This window comes from Urocampus carinirostris, chromosome 1 (genome assembly GCF_059441175.1).
Source record: "Urocampus carinirostris isolate Australia breed hairy pipefish chromosome 1, RoL_Ucar_1.0, whole genome shotgun sequence".
NCBI classification, from domain to species: domain Eukaryota; kingdom Metazoa; phylum Chordata; class Actinopteri; order Syngnathiformes; family Syngnathidae; genus Urocampus; species Urocampus carinirostris.
This window is the reverse complement of record NC_142349.1, coordinates 35,279,528-35,291,305: the sequence shown is the minus strand read 5'-3', so window position 1 is coordinate 35,291,305 and position 11,778 is coordinate 35,279,528. Positions and strand designations below refer to the sequence as shown.

General features: G+C 36.8%; 1 protein-coding gene across 3 annotated transcripts in view; it reads left to right on the top strand.

The window, feature by feature from the left end:
* The first annotated feature begins 3,675 nt into the window (after window positions 1-3,675).
* ankrd12 (ankyrin repeat domain 12) overlaps window positions 3,676-11,778 on the top strand; it is a 34,347-nt gene continuing 26,244 nt past the window's right edge. For 2 of the 3 annotated variants that reach the window (XM_088336707.1, XM_088336689.1), the window contains exon 1: window positions 3,858-3,931. The gene's annotated coding sequence lies outside the window, so the exon portion shown is untranslated. Of the gene's footprint in view, window positions 3,801-3,857; window positions 3,932-11,778 lie in introns of those variants that run through there. The other variant, XM_088336698.1, reaches the window with a different exon arrangement.

The window sequence follows — 11,778 nt, the reverse complement described above, 5'->3', positions numbered from 1 at the left end:
TATTTGGGCTACTGTAAAATACTATACATAGCCATAATTATTTAGTATATTATTAGCACTCAATACTACAACTCAATACAACATTTTATTTATATCTGTACATTCAAGGAAACTGCGGGTCAGATGTATCGACATTTCGTTCTGTATACACGTGTACTAGAATGACAATAAAGTAGATCTGAATCTGAATCTCTGAATCTGAATTGTTAAGTTTGTTGATATGCGACACAGGCTATGGCATTGTTTCATATATTTTATCAAACATCAGAAAGTGAAACCAAATGTGCTAAAGAGTTAGCCTTTTTCTGGAGAGCGGGTTCAATGTTTTTTGTTGAATTTTATCCTGTCAAGTCATGTTTATTTATATAGCCTTTAGCCACAATGAGTCTCAAAGGGCTGCACAGACCATTGCAAACTACTGACTATTATTACACCATCTGATCTAAAACCTACATAAGGGCAAGGGAAAGAATACTCTTGAACCAGCAGATCTCTTCTTGGCTCTCGGAATCATTAGTAGACAAACATTTTCAGAGCAAAGGGTCCGGACAGGAACATAGGGGGAAATTAAATCTGAAAGATATGAGGGAGCAAGTCTCCTCGAATATATGGTGTGGGTCTCCAGAAAAAAAATCAAAACATTTTGCTTACATTGTTTACTGATCTCACAATTCAAAGCTTATTTTCTCCTCGATTGTTATCTTTTCCACCTCAGAAATGTTCCAAATTAATTTCTTCATTCTCCTTCTTTCCAACGTTCCCTTCAAGTAAACATATCCAGTGTCACTTATAGGCTTATCCAATATATAAACAAAAGAGGAAAAACCATGAATGAAGCGGTGCCTTTGTGTAATGACGCCTTTTGTCACGCGCGCTGTCACTTTCATCATTGGCGCGGGTGGCGCTCTCGTCTCGCTGGAGAGGAAAGCCCTCCCCCCACCCTCCTGCTCCTCTGCCATTTCCAAAGCCTTCTCTGCAACATGTCATGAGAGGGGGTTACGCGCATGCGCATAATGCAAATGTCACTGCGCAACAGATTCCACACCAACTCGTGGGGTCGACAGACGTTTGACGGAAGCGTATTGCGTTTAGTACAGGAACGTGCAAGGGAGCTTAGGAGGTTTGTCTAAAAAACACTTTTCCAGAAGGTTCTCGATTGTAACACCAATGACGTCAATGAGCTCCTTCCTCACCCCTCCCCCAACACGCCCTTTAAGCCAGCAGTGCGCAATAGTGATGAGAACTGTCTCTTTCGGCTCGGCTTACTGGAAAGAGCTATGCTCTTTCAGCTCCCAAACGGCTTTTCTAATTTCTTTTATTGCTTTAACCCATATATAACCAATTATTATTCAACATTATACACGAAATTAAGTAAAGGGGGATAAAGCAAAAAAAGAAAAAGAGACCTTAGAACAGAAACAGAAGAATTAACAAACAAAAGAAAAAGGGGGAAAGAGAATAAAAAAGGATGCAGCAAGAAAAAAATAAGCAAAAAGAAAGGACAACAGAAACAAATGAATGATGAGTAAATGACACTTCATTTCAAACATTAAAAAACAAAATAAAACCACACAAGTCAAAAAACAAAAAACATGTTAAGTTACCATGTTTGAAAATAAATAGAAAGAAGCATATGCTTATTTAACCCTACCCCTTCGACTTCCTTAGAAGAAAACTTTAAAAAAATGAAAAAGAAAAAGCAGGAAAAAAGAAATTATTATATATTATACAATATGATATATATATATATACATATATATATATATATATATATATATATATATATATATATATATATATATATATATATATATATATATATATATATATGCATGCCTACATACTTTACTGTACTTGGAACTCAAGCGAAACATTATAACCAGCATTGCTTTGCTCGCAGGTTAAAAAAAAAGCATTTTAAACTAATCACAAGAGAAAACAGGCGTCTCCAAGGGAGCCGGCTCTCGATTGGTGGTAGCCGGTGTTTTGCCGAAAAATGCACCACAACCGTGCGTAACTCCCGCCGCTACCAACCCTAGCGTGCAAACGTCACTAAAACGACTTTGTATCTCAATTTTGGCAATGTAATAGCCAGTAACAATAACAGTAAAGCAAAAAGCTTTTGTACCTTGTGTATAAATCACTTTTGAGCAAATTTAAATGTACAGTCAACTTCCCAACGGATCAAATGTACAGAATAGAATAGAATAGAATAGAAAAGTGATTTTCAACCACTGTGCCGCGACATACTGGTGTGCCATAAGAGATGTCAGGTGTGCCCTGAGAAATTGTCCAATGTCACTTTTTAAAATTTCATAAAACTTTTATGAATCATTTTCTGCAAATATATGTCATTTTCAGGTCTCTGTGCTGTAAAAACTGGGGGTATTATAAATTATATTGTAATTAAACATACTGTTCAGTGTCATTTTATAACATTTTTGGATAGTGGTGTACCGCAAAATTCTTCCAATGTAAAAAACATGCCCTGGCTCAAAAAACTTTGAAAAACACTGCAATAGAATACTTTGAAAAGAAAAAAATTAAAAGACTGTCAGGATGAATAGGCATAAAAATAATTACATTATAGTGCTCAGAAAACTGGTATAAGTTATAATAGTGCATTACCAAAGAATCGTGCATTGTAACAATGTTGCAATGAAATGTGTGCAATACCCATAATAATTCATATGAGTGGTTTGCACGGTCGTAGCACAGGTCTGAGGTTTTGGGTTCAAATCCAGTTACGAACCCTCCTGTTTGGAGTCTGCATGTTCTGCCCATCCCTGCGCAGGTTTCCTCTGGGAACCCTGGTTTCCTCCCACATTTCAAACATATGCATGGCAGATTATTTAGTGAGTGTGTGTGTGTGTGTGTGTGTTGTCTGTTTTTATGTGCCCTGCGACTGGCTGACAACCAGGACAGGATGTTCCCTGCCCACTGTCTGAAGATGGCTTGGATGGGCTTTGGTAACCCCTGAACCTGATGTGGATGAGTGGTGAAGATGATGGATGGAATATAATTCACAATCTATGTATACACTTATAAATACATATGGTTTGTTGCATCCCCTAACTACTAGGTCCTATGCTGTGTAATATGCTTTTTTCACGGTTTCATTTAGCAACAACAAAATCAGAGAAAAAAAAATTGTCGCAAGATATGTTTTTTACAGTTTTGTGCGCTTAGCGTAGTGATGGGCCTGCAGAAGAAGCTGTCTCAGAGTGTCATATAGCCAAAGTCAATATTTTCTACTTGCTCAAAGGTGATTTCTACACAAGATAGGTATGGTCTGATCATTACTAATCTACATTTCCCAAAAATGAGATACAAAGTAATTTTATTGATATTTGAACGATTGATGTACGCATGCTCCAGCTAGGGGAAACATTTCCAGCCCCTTCGTTCGCGAACGACACATCACTCGTACGCAACAGCATGGCGATTGGTCTTACCGGTCAAACGTTTTGCGCCAGGTAAAGAGATTTAAATTGTTTTTGAAAATACTGTTGAAGAGCTGAACAGCCATCAATATCACAAAAGACAGTAATGTGCTTACTCGGAACCCTGCTGGAGAACGTCTCAAGCTCGGGTATGAAACCGTGGTTCCATCACGGGTTACCACGGGCCAATTGTAGGACACTCGCTAGGTCACGTGTGCTCCACCAACCAATCAGACAGCCCACTGTCTTGTTTATGCTGGTCTTTTCTCGGCGAGGAGAGGAGGAGGAAGAACGAACTGGCTGCGATGTTTTCAAAAGGCGACGATGAACGTCACACTGCCGTAGGCTACGGTTAAGGTCCGAGCTTTTCCCTCTTTCGGCAGCGGGGGCGGGTTGGGCTGGGGAGGGTCGGGGGGTTATGATCACAAGAGTAACTGTTTCATGTCGAACTCCCCCCACGGATGAGTCCAGGGCGGTCAACGTAAAAGGTAAGGCGTTTGCGTCGTTTTGTTGTTTATACCGCGGATTGCGAGGCGGAATCGTGCTAGTCCCCATTAGCCCAGCGTGTGCGCCAAGCTAAATTGACGTAACCTACTTGCTAGCGACACTTCTAACGTACATGCGCCACGTAGCGTCATTTTTTTATTCGCTAGCACCTTCCCCTACCCCGAATTGCCGTGCAGAAGAACCGTTTAAGTATGGCGGGCGTGTGGAAAGCTAAATGTCACCCGACGGGGTTAAAGTTGTGAAGCTAGCCTTGTTAGCTTTCTTGTTAGGGGCGGGGGGAGCGGGCTGCTGTACACTGGTGAGGGTCTGCGGCTGTGGTAGTGGGACTATTGTCTCTGAAAGCTCCGTTTATTTTTCCTGTTTAATATCTAATACAAAGCATAATGGACCGATGAGCTGTACTTATAGCGTTGTTACACAGCCTAAGGATTAAGAACACAACCGCGCACTGGTTCTTAGGTGCCTCTTTATTGACAAAATGGCAAATTAAAAATCGTTCTAAGGCATAAAACACACAATAGTGAGCAACGGGAGATCCTCTCCGTGACATGTCGGAGGTGTGTTACCCCCTGATATCAAAGCCTCATGTCTCATTGTTTTTTTACATGGCTGCCATTCAGACAAAACGTCTGCTTGACATCCAAACGGTCACTTTGGAGACTAAAAACAAACATTTCATGTCAGGTGCGTCGTTTGTGGTGTTGTGCAAAAGATGAAAGTAAAGCATTTTTTCTTTTAAGTATGTGTTAACAATGCCCAACTGATTTCAGAGAGCCCTTATGTTTTATTTTCCACATCTTCTTTTTCTTACTTTAAGCAGAACTGTTCAGGCTGGAACACATTAGGGGTGGGCAATACAGGGGATTTTGGTATCTATCCGATCCAAGTAAATACGTAGTAGTATCGATTAATACCGGTCCGACATTGATACTTTTTGCTTGGAAATGTCATGAACATCGAATAATTAAACCCTTCCCTTTCCCGAGTTAGTTAATAATTACATAATATAAATTTGTATTTACACTTAGGTCACCGCCATGTCTTTCCGCCACGCTGTTGCACTGGCCCTCGCTTTCACCAGACAACATATACTGGTCAAATATTATACATGGGGCCTTTACGGTTTGAAGTAGTTGCGGCGAAATTGTAATTCAGATATGTTCCCCTTTAACAATAAACAAAAACATAAAACAATAAAACAAAAACAGTAGGTGATTTCCAATATTTATATGAATGAATGTATGAAACTTTTATTTCAAACATGACAAAACAAAACTACAAATCGTAAAAAAAAAAACACACAAAAAACATAAACAACGTTATCGTACATGTTCGAAAAGGGATTCGGAAGAAGCAAATGCTTATTAAATCCTACCCCTTTGACCTGAGTAATAATTGTGTCCCACAGTTAGATCTTTTGTGTATTTACAAACAAATAACACATTGGCTCTGTGGATACAGTCACATCAGTATCACCACTTCCATCACGGTTTTTATCCTACCAGAGGCGTGTTCAGGAGAGTGAGTGATTGCTATCGCGAGCTATCGCTAGCTTCTGAACGGCCAGTGATTATTGAGCGCTCGCGTGCCCGAGTAATCACGGGAGAAAGACCGCTTACTTTGATTTCCAACATGGCGTCGACAGTGCAGAAGATGGAGGATCTCACCCTGACGAGTGCTGTTGGCGATGTAATATATTGTCTTACATTGCCTGGTAATGTTTGTGAACAATGCAAGACAGGTATGACCCTTCCACTGCATTTAGGATAACCTTAACTGTGTCAATATGCGAACTGTCGCTCATATCAGCCAACTCGCTCAAAGCAAGCTGTAGAACGAAATCCATTGTACTGTCGTCGGCCATTTTGGATCAGTAAGGCAATCACAGTGAGCGATTACAAAACGTTCAGCAGTGCGCGGCAAGCGATTATCAAGAGACTACATGTCTGATCACTCTCCTGAACACGCCTCAGATTAATTAGTTTTACCCTTCTATTAACCCTATAATGCTAGTAATGATCTAATATCATTCAGTCACCAATAATGACCATAATTACAATTAATGACAGTTATGATAATTATTATTACCATTATATTAATATAATAATAATAATAATCATAATAATGTTGATTTGCCTTTTGTTATATAATTTAGACGCCATTTTCTTACTCTCCGTACTTTGCCAATATTGTTTTATTGTATCTGTATTTATCAACAAGCTTATTGTATTTTGATAGGTGACTACCTTCCAATTACCATGTCCGTCAATTATTGTCTTGGCAAGAAAGCCTTGTCAAGCAGCTTCACATGATATCTTTCTAAATTGTTTCCTTGAGAAAAACAGTCGAATTGCATGTCTCTTTTGATCCTATTGTGTACATTGTCAGGCAAAGTGACCCCAATGAAATATTTATGAATAGGGAGTAAGGCTGACCCATGTGCCCAAAAACGTCAAATCTCAATGTTTAATCGTTCGATTTTAAAATTATTCTAACTCAAGAAATATTTTAAATTGGCTTTAACACAAAATTAACATTCAAAAAATAAACAACCGTAGCTTTTGCTAACCACAATTAAGTATGAACTATTGTAAATATGTATTGTAAACTACTTCATAAAGAATTCTGCTTCTGTGAAAAAGCTTTTAATAATTGACTCCATCTTAGATTGATAAATATTAATCTCTCAAATTCGTTCACTTTTTTGACGATTCAGATTATTGTTTTTAAATTCAAATTGACTTTGTTTATAACAATGTAGTGAACATTGTAGGCAACCAGATTAGACGTGGCACTCCTGGGTAAACACATTTTAAAGACTTTAAAGAGATGAATAACATAAAAGAGTTATGTGATTAAAATAAAAGCAAAAATATTTACTATATGGTGCTTGAATACTGTCTAGTATAAGTGCATCACAACTGGCCATTAACGGCATTACTGTATTGAGCAAGCATTGTCGACCAAGAAAATATGTTTAGATAGATAGATAGATACTTGATTCATCCCCGCAGGGAAATTCACAAGAGTTTAAGAGAACAATACGAAATACAAAGTTATAATAATAGTGCAGTGACAGAATAGAGCATTATAGCAGTATTGCAATGAAAAGTGGTGCATTTACATTTTAGCAGAAACCGTAACATGTAGCAGCAACAAAAACTTCCAAAAACTGCAATATTTTTTTTTTTTTGCGCGTTGGTTTAGGGTGGTGAAACTCTCTGAGTCTGTTAGTTTGACGGTACAGTAGTTATTTGTATAAACTATTAAAATGAAAATAAACCTTTTTATAGAGTACTCTTATTTATTAAAAAAATACTTGAGTCTGTAAAAGGGATTTCTTTTTTGGTTTTAGTGTAGAAGTATTGATTTGTATTTTAATATTTTTTCCCAAAAAAAAGTTTCTCTCCTGCAGATTTTGCCCCTCACAGGCTTTTTCAGTTTTTACAGTTTTTATTGTATTTTGCTCCAGAAAAAAATAAAATCCATGCAACTAATTCATTTTCCAAAGCATTTGTCCTCATTAGGTTTTTGTCTAAAGGCAAAATGCTAATCCTTTAGGATGCATAAAGTTTTTTTTTTAAATATAAGTATGACATGACAGTCATTGAACTAAATTTGCAATGAAATCATGATTAACTCATGATTATGCCAATGTGATTTTGTGTTAACTGACCACTACTTTTACATGAAGTTGATACTGCAGCCAGGTTTTGTAAGCCAATGTAAACACACAGAGAAAAACGAATATGTTCTTAAATGGGTTTCTAATAAACTGAGTATTACTCCTTAATAGATGTGATTCTCGTTTATAAATGTTTATCCGAAGCCTTGTGCTGCTACATTCATTTGGACAGGTAACTTAAAATTAGTTTTACCTGGTTATATCAGTATCAGAAATTATTTTCCCCCCATTTTATTAACACTCCACTTATTGAAACATGAATATTTTGTTTGTTTGTTTGTTTGTACATGATTCAATTATTTGTTTGTTTGTACATGATTCAAATTGAATCTTTTCTTCCGGCGCCGTCACGGATGGCAGCCACTCCAGCAGCTCCCGTGTTATTTTCGATTGTTTTGTTCTCGATTGTTCTCAGCTCAGGGATGCTGCTGGAAATGTGAATTTCCCTTCGGGGATGAACAAAGTATCTATCTATCTATCTATCTATCTAAATATCTTTGTGTGGAAACAAGTTATAATGTCTAACCAATAAGATGCCTGAAAATCGTGTGTATTTTTTTTACATAGAACTGTCAAGCTTAATATTAATTTCAATACATTGAATTATTAATGAATATGAATGAGGGGATAACTAATTGTAGCCAACAGAGGTTTGGCGAATGCTCATTGTTTTGCTATCCCAGGTGACAAGAGTCGCAAAGCAAAACTTGCAATCATGTTTACTTCAAGTCTCCAGGTTAAACTGTTTTTCCAGACATAGAAAACACAATTGCTTTTCTTTTTTCATTCTAAGATTTTCAACATCTGTAAATTAAGCCAACATTCATCCGTTTTTACAATGCTCCTATCTTATAGTGGTCTGTCGTATAAACCACATTGCGTTTTCAATTAGGATAGTAATTAAAAGCGCTCATTACAAAACAAGCTATATTTTTGAACAACAAAGTTTATTTTTGTTCCCATCTTACCACATGATGTCCAAGTATGACCACTACATACCAGTTGCGCAAAGGTTAACATTTGTACACAGTTGAGTGAAAGTACAGACCTGAAAGCTGCTCCCCTGGGTCCTAAAAATGTGTTTAATGTATTTCAACATATTTCCAAAATAATTTTGTTTTTCACCTCATAATAATTTATTAACTGTATTTCATTACAATTAAACAACAAATAAATATTACATGTTAACAATACAGTTCTAAATAAGGTTAGATGAGTAAAAATAGGGAGATTCAAGATACACTATGCTTAATCAAATAAAGTGCTATTTACCCTTATTAATTTATTCATTTGGCTTTGTGCTTGGTTGTAAATAGATGTGATTTTGCTGATTAATGCTTACATAATTAATTATTTAGGTTTCATTAAGGTACTGTACAGGACACTGCTGCTTCAAACGCATAAAATGCGAATGCTTGCTTCCAGACGTGACTATCACTATCTCAAAGTTTATCAAACTGTCAATTTGCTGCACACTATGACAGCACCTTCGAATCTTAAACATGCTTGCAATTGTACAGGATTTGCAGACTTGTAGCAGTCCTAAAATCAAATTTTGGGTAACCCCTTTACGTCTGCGATCGCTCTTGCTTGTTCAGTTTAGAGTTATGTTGCCAATTTTCCTGGTTGGTAGAGTAATGCAAAACATTTGGATTTAATTCAAGGCAGTAAATTTATTAAGTATGGTGCATTCGTCAGTGTTGAGTACATTGCATAAGCATGAATATTTCTGTAAAGAGTTTGTATTCAATAATAATATTTTTATGTGACTGTTGAAATAATGTGATAATAACCAAGGCCTGTAATACTTAAGGCTCTGGATACACCAAGCCAACATCATCAAAGGGTGCTCAACTTTTCCTCCCCTGACTGCCACTGACTTTATGTACATGCGTGGGAAGTGGTACCCTTCCAGATCATTCTGCTGCAGTTTCCACTATTCCTCACAAGAGGAGTCAACCAGAACCTTGTTATAAAAGTTGGTTGAAAACAAAATTCAGCCATAAAGCTAACAAACTGCTTTTGATTCACCACTCTTACACAAAACAATAACTAGGTTGTAAGCTAATTTTACTTTCCCTTTTTTACCGCAACATTCTGGTCCTATCAACAAGCATACCTTTCTAACTTGTCGTATAACCATGCAGGTCACGAAGTGTGACAAAGTCAACTGTTCGTTTTGCAGTTAAGATTCGCGCACCAATCGGTCGGCTTGCACCGACCTCTTACTGCATTCTCGTACATCGGTTTATCCGTTGGGCCATGAGATTGACAGGACTATAAAAACAAAACAAAAAGTAAATAAAGTGTCCAGGTTATTTTGGGTTACAATGAGTTTGCTGATGACGCGATAACCATGTATGTACATAAATCTTTTTTTATTTGGTCTGGGACAAAATATTGATAATTTTGTGTTTTTTATTTTATAGTACATTACATCTGGTCGGGAGGTTGTCATTGCAAGAAAATGTATAGATACCCGTATCTGTGCGTTTTCCTAACCCTTTTGATGCATCACAATACGTCCTAATTTTATTTTCTCCACATAATAATTTGTCCCTGTATGATAATCGTTGAGAAAATGCACAGAGAAAGTGTTGTGAAAGTGTTAATAGAAAAAAATCAGAGGAACGAAATAAAAAAGCATCTGATTCTTTCTTGATGATAGATTTATGCAACATCAGAACATAAATACTACATGTATTAATGAACTCTAAGGAGGTCTCTGTGTTTTGTTGAATGGCTGGATGAGATTAATGCTTTATTTCATCATAACAAAATATGATTATTACCCAATTTCTAAATTCAACCATTCATTGGCATCCTTGTCCACACATGACCACTGGAATGTCATTAGTACTATAAATAACATGCTCAAACCCTCTTATATGAGTATACTTTGGTGCTATATCAGGAAAATATAGCCACCTTGCTCTAGATTTTTGAAGTTGGAGAACAGGTCATCTACAAGATGATTTTGTAAACTAATGATAAGCTTAGGTATGGCTATGAATTAATATCATTGTATCCATCTTCACTTTAATCGTATACAGTACTTGTATCACAATAACATACTAGCATGTACTATGAAAATCTAAATGTATGTTCGTTTTGCAGGTCCACCAAATAGACTAGTAAAGGACTGCGCAGAATGTTGTGCAAAAAGCGTTTTACAAAACGGCGAGGATATAATGTGGACATGGAGTGTTACTGAATTAAACATACTCATTTATTTGCTTTGCTAGTATTTATTTTTCACGTGTCACGCTGGGTAGTGCACTCGGACAGGGATACACATGCATTACAGCGACAAGATATAGGGACTTCAAATCTTTTCCTTCTGCCTAATATTTACCTTGAAATGATTGTACAAATTAGCTGAGTAATATTTGCTTGTAAATGTATCATTTATAATTTGTGCAAAGGAGATTTGTAGCTTATGTCACAATCCCTGTATATTGGCATGCCCATTTTTTTACAACATTAAACAAACCCTGCATCTGTCATATAAAGAAATAGTTGGCTGAGAATATTGCTCCTCCCTCTGGAAAACACCCCCTCACAAATGCAATGTCAAATTTGGATTTTGTGTTCTTGTATTCACTTTTACATTTCTGGATGGTTTATATACGAAGCCTGATTTTTCAACTATTGTATGTTTCCGCAATATAAAGAACACCAGATTATAAGGCGCAACCCGATATATATATATATATATTTTTTTTTTAATTTAAAGGCACACTGGACTACAAAGCACGTGGAATTAAAACTTTGGTACGAGCTACTGTATTTATTCGTGTAAAACCGTTGCACATTTTATACACTTATGGTATATGTATATATATATATATATATATATATATAAAGTCATACCTAAGACTTACAACATTGGTATTCATTACCTCCCTGCTTGGCGCTCGGCATTAAGGGTTGGAATTGGGGGGTTTGGTCACCTAATGACTAAAATGACTGTGCCCTGTTAGGCTGCAGCTGCATCGGCTCGCTACAGTTTAACTGTACGGGTCACGTGTATCGACATTTCGTTCTGTGTGCATGGTTACAAAGAATGACAATAAAAGTAAATTCTATTCTATTCTATATTAGTGCAACGACTGATCTGACCCAAATTGCAAACCATCATAT